This window comes from Euprymna scolopes, chromosome 42, assembly GCF_053919585.1.
Source record: "Euprymna scolopes isolate OS-2025 chromosome 42, ASM5391958v1, whole genome shotgun sequence".
Taxonomy (NCBI): domain Eukaryota; kingdom Metazoa; phylum Mollusca; class Cephalopoda; order Sepiida; family Sepiolidae; genus Euprymna; species Euprymna scolopes.
Window position 1 is genome coordinate 20,268,748 of NC_136523.1, and position 5,914 is coordinate 20,274,661.

Genomic DNA, 5,914 nt, shown 5'->3' on the forward strand with positions numbered 1-5,914 from the left:
TCACATTAAAAACGGCCTTGTGCCTAATTTGCTCAGTGGGGGAGCAAATAAACACCATCTTTTCCGGCAGATACTGCAAGCTATGACTAGCAAAGATCAGATGTGGGGGCAACCCCACATGCCTGACCTTTAACCAGCTCCCATTTCCCACCTCTCGGGAGCTGGTCCCTTTTCCCTTCCCCCTCCCTTCACTCCTCACATTCAAAATTGGCCTTGTGCCTAATTTGCTCGGTGGGAGAGCAAATAAATACCATCTGTTCCGGCAGATACTGCAAGCTATGACTAGCTATGACTAGCAAAGACCAGATGTGGGGGCAACCCCACATGCCTGACCATTAACCAGCTCCCATTTCCCACCTGTCGGGAGCTGGTCCCCTTTTACCCTTCCCCCTCCCTTCACTCCTCACATTAAAAATCGGCCTTGTGCCTAATTTGCTCGGTGGGGGAGCAAATAAATACCATCTGTTCCGGCAGATACTGCAAGCTATGACTAGCTAGGACTAGCTATGACTAGCAAAAACCAGATGTGGGGGCAACCCCATATGCCTGACCATTAACCAGCTCCCATTTCCCACCTGTCGGGAGCTGGTCCCCTTTTTCCCTTCCCCCTCCCTTCACTCCTCACATTAAAAATTGGCCTTGTGCCTAATTTGCTCGGTGGGGGAGCAAATAAATACCATCTGTCTTACAGATACTGCAAGCTATGACTAGCTATGACTAGCAAAGACCAGATGTGGGGGCAACCCCACATGCTTGACCTTTAACCAGCTCCCATTTCCCACCTCTCGGGAGCTGGTCCCCTTTTTCCCTTCCCCCTCCCTTCACTCCTCACATTAAAAATTGGCCTTGTGCATAATTTGCTCGGTGGGGGAGCAAATAAATACCATCTGTCCGACAGATACTGCAAGCAAAGACCATATGTGGGGGCGACCCTACAGATAAGCTCTAAGTCAATGTAGGGGCAACCCTTCATACCAATTGTCACTATCCAGCTCCCCTACTTCCCGGGGAGTTGGTTCCCATTTTCCCTTCATTTCTCACATAAAAATCGGCCTGTGCCTAATTTGCTCCGTGGGGAGCAAATAAATACCCTTTTCTTGACCTTTTGGCCAAGATCAAAGTGTAGTATCTGTTCTTACTACATGCTGTACTTATTGTGATATAAAGTGGGGGATCACTTTTCTGTATTAATTTAATGTAAAATGATCACCCATTTTACAAGCAGTCAATCTCAAAGCCATTCAAGTCATTCTTAAGGTCATTCAATTGATCCTTAATTTTATTAAAGTCATTCTAAGTCATTTACTTTATATTTATTTAAGTCATTTCAGCCCATTTATCGGTCATTTTCGTTTATCTTTAAGATTTTCATGTCAATCCTACATTCACGCATTCATTCATTAAACGAGAGCATGCCGCTAATGGCTATCGGCCTTGTTAAATATATTGAGTTATAAAAACGACACTTTTCCTGTATAACTACTATCGTACTTAAATACCATTTGCATAGTTTGGATGACCTGGAAGTATCTATCTGTACGCTGAATAGAATTTAATCTTGATATCAGAATTTTCTTGCCAGGTTTTCACCGCCCATTCTATTTCATCGTTCGTTATTGCGCACCAGTTGATTTCATTTGTGTGCAAATCGTCAGATGTCATTTCCTCTATCTTACTTGTCGACGAATGCCTGAATTCGAAAAGGTCGCATCATTTTCCGTAAAGAACATTTTAAAATCTCAATCGTGACATCGTCGGAAATACATGCCGCAACAGCCAACAAAGAAGATATTAAATATCAAACTAAAGCATATATATATATATATATATATATATATATATATATATATATATAAAGCATATATATAAGCATGTATATATATGTATATATAAAGCATATATATATGTATATATATAAAGCATATATATATGTATATATATAAAGCATATATATATATATGTATATATATAAAGCATATATATAAGCATATATATATATATAAGCATACACACATATATATAAGCATATATATATATGTATATATATATATATATATGTATATATAGGAAATTTATTACTGTGAGTCCAGAATGAGTTAACATATTGTTTCAGCTAGCGGAAGATCCTCAAAAAGAAGAGGAAATATCCAACTAGCATCGTCAGAATTCATAGATGGACTAAGTTATAATATCAAATAAGAATGGAAAAATCGTAGATGTAGGGGGGGTAGAAAAGTGGGGGAGTGGAAGGGAGGGGGCGTTGGAATTTAAAGTAGTAGGAGTGTATATAATAAGATGGGGGTTTATAATTAAATATTATGTGTTAATTTTTATATACGTTTTTCTAGTTTATAACGGTTTAAAATTAAAAGACGCTATTCTTATTTATAACGGCATAAGTAGCAGTTAATTTAAAGGATCACCATGGAAACAGGTTGCAGGGTTAGTGTTAGTGGGCGTGCTGTGGTGGGAGGAGGAAAGATCGGGTTGCAAATTGGGTTTAAAGTGATTTAGCCGGGCGGGGAGAGATTGAAAAATATCAATATTTTATTATTCATTATTAATTAATTTTTTAATCGTGGGACGTTATAGTTGAAAGAAAAGGATATACATATATATATATATATATATATATATATATATATATATATATTACTACTTCATTTGTTCATTTGATAACATAAATTAATATAGAAAATGATTATCTTCTACATAAACTTATAGTATTTACTTCAACTTTGCTAGGTAATAAGTTATAAAAAACTTGCTATATATATTTTCATAACTTATTATATGCAGTCCTGGTCTAAATCATAAGACCACTTAAGAAAGTAAGCGTTTACGCATATTATCGAATGTTTAATTTATTAAATGGCTGAAACCATTGAAAATGTGAAAATATGATGGAAAAAATGAAATCTGCTTCATTCGAAACCGTAACCCTGATCTAATAATTATTTTTCTTAAAAAGCAAACATTTTCCCCTAGTCAAAATGATAAGACCACTTTAATAAAATCATCTAGTTTAAAAAAAATGAATACAAAAAGCTTTCTATGTTACTAAAAGCAACTTATTACTGGATAAAAAAAAACATCTTACTAAATTATAAATGGCAAAAGGGAAACCATTATCAAAGTTTGAGAGAGGAAGGATCTTTGAGCTGAATAGGGGTGGATTCTCCCATAGATCCATTGCAAACGAAGTGAATCGAAGGAAAACGGTCATCACAATTTGTTTTAAGAAATCCAGATCAATATGGGCACAAAAAGAGTCCAGGTCGACCAACAAAAAATAAAATAAAATAAAAATAACCCCATCACTGGATCGCCATATCAGAAGAAGTTTAAAAAAAAAACTCTAGTATGAGCTTAAGTCGATTGAAAAGCCGAATAGCAGCAGAATGTAGTCCTAAAACCATCAGAAGGCATCTGAAAATGAAGGGTTTCAATCATTTAAAGCGACTGCAGAAACGACGTCTTCTTGAATAGCACAAAACTAACCGACTTAAATATGCTTCCAAATACCAGATTGGGATGAGGAGAAGTGGGAAAATGTAATTTTCTCCGATGAGAAAAAGTTTAATTTAGATGGTCCAGATAGATATCTACACTATTGGAATGATAAAAATTTGCCCAAAGAGACTTTTTCAACTCGGCATAGTGGAGGAGGGTATTTAATGATTTGGGGTGCTTTTTCGTCAGCTGGGACCCTAAAGTTGCAAGTAGTGAAAGGTCGGTAAACATCATTGAAGTACATTTCAATGCTTGAAAATGCTTCTATCAGGACTGAAGGTCCACGTCTGTGTGGAAGAAATTGGATTTTCCATCAATACAACGCTGCGATACAAACTTCTCGACAAGCACGAGAATACTTTCCTTCAAATAATATAGAATTGTTAGATCATCCAGCATGTTCTCCGGACCTCAATCCAATTGAAAATCTTTGGGGATGGATGGCAAACGAAGTGTACAAGGATGGAATCCAGTATGATTCGATACATTAACTTTTTGATTCAGTTTTCAGTACATGAGATAAAATTCCTTCTCAACTGATAAAAAAACATAGTCGCAAGTATGCCGAAGAGATTTTTTGAAGTAATACGTAATAATGGAGGCTATACTAAATACTGAGCCCCTTTTTAGTAATTTATAATTGGCTTTTGTTAGATAAATTAATAGTGGTCTTATATTTTGACCAGGTGACAATGTTTGTTTTTTTAAAAAATAATTATTAGATCAGGGTTAAGATTTCGAATGAAGCAGATTTCATTTTTTCCCATATTTTCCCTTTTGGCAATGGTTTCAACCATTGGTTTGATTAAAAATTCGATAATATGCGTAAACGCTTACTTTCTTAAGTGATCTTATGATTTTGACCAGGACTCTCTCTCTCTCTCTCTCTCTCTCTCTCTCTCTCTCTCTAGATATATATATATATATATATATATATATATATATATATATATATATATATATATATATATATACACTAGCAAAAATTACCCGTCGTTAACGTGGTTAAAAAACAGCCTACAGAAAATGGACTCTGATTTATGAAAGTATAATAGGTTATGAAATGGAAGGGTTGAAAAGAGATAGCTTCGAATTTGGATGTCTTCTATATCGTAGCAGGTTATCTCCACCTCCCATTCCGAAATTTGTCATTACATCTGCGGAATTTAATTTTAATGATGTAATGTATAGGCATATACATGTGATAGGAATGGGCTCAATCCTGGGTTTTACAATAGCGATTATTTTTGTGGGTTTTCAATGAGAAATAATTATCTGGACCCCTCTATAAAACCGTTAATACACGGCACAATCACGTTGACACACCGGTTCTCGCCAGATCACCGAAGTTAAGCAACGTTGAGCCTGGCCAGTACCAGATGGTGTTACCATTTGGGAAGGCTAGGCGCTGTATGTAACTTCTGGGAAGGTTGGGTGTGGGACCAGCAACCTCCCCCAGTAAAAAGAACTCGCTACAAAAACATCTACAAAAGTAAATGGCCTATGCCCCTCAAAGGGGTGAAGGGCTATGGATTGATGCGATAAAACAGTCTACTTTAGATATATCGATGACACATTTTGTCTATTTAATGAAATAGAGGCAATATTTTTCCGTATTAAATAGCATACACCCCACCTTAAATTATACGTATGAATGACATTGTAACTCGCATTTAGCTTTCCTTGATGTATTGGTAACCAAGGATCCCTCAAATTACTTTACAACAATATATAGTAACCCCATGTTTACATGATAGTATACACGCTGGGATCCCTTTTGCCCTACCAAACGTAAAATTAATTTAATTTGGACCCTAACGAATCGAGTCCTTATGATTTCTTAAACAAAATTGAATGAAGAATTAAAAACGTATTACTTGCACTTAACCCAATAATTGTAACCCCTGATGTGATAAGGTCAGTCATCAAACAGAAAATAACTGAATTTTTTAAAATAAAAATCAGTAGCTGACTAAATGTTTGATTTATATTCGTTTATCGTGGGTGGGTTCAGTAAGTGAGAAGTTTGCCAACAAGATTTTCTCAACGGTGGGAGGACGCTATTTTGCTTCAAGTGTACGTGTTGTGTGGTTTACAAAATCGTTAATGCCATAATAATAAATATAATTTAAATGTAGTTGCAGTGCTGACTACGTGGGTCGGATGTCGTTAAGACTTGATAGTAGAGTCCAACAGCACGTACATAGCAAAATCAGGAATGGGACTTACCTAACCAGAGACGTTCTCATTAATACATCCGGGTCTTCTGTAGCTGAACCTTTGCTTTAAACTCAGCATGTGCCACGAGTTTTAGCACTGACTTATTCTCTATTCTGAATCATGCTCATTCGATCTATCAACCGAAAATCTTTGAGACTATTCACGTTCGCTTGAAGACGCC

At 36.1% G+C, this 5,914-nt stretch overlaps 1 pseudogene; it reads left to right on the forward strand.

The window, feature by feature from the left end:
• The first annotated feature begins 1,088 nt into the window (after positions 1-1,088).
• Positions 1,089-1,215, forward strand: LOC145267303 (U2 spliceosomal RNA; annotated as a pseudogene).
• The last annotated feature ends 4,699 nt before the right edge of the window (positions 1,216-5,914 follow it).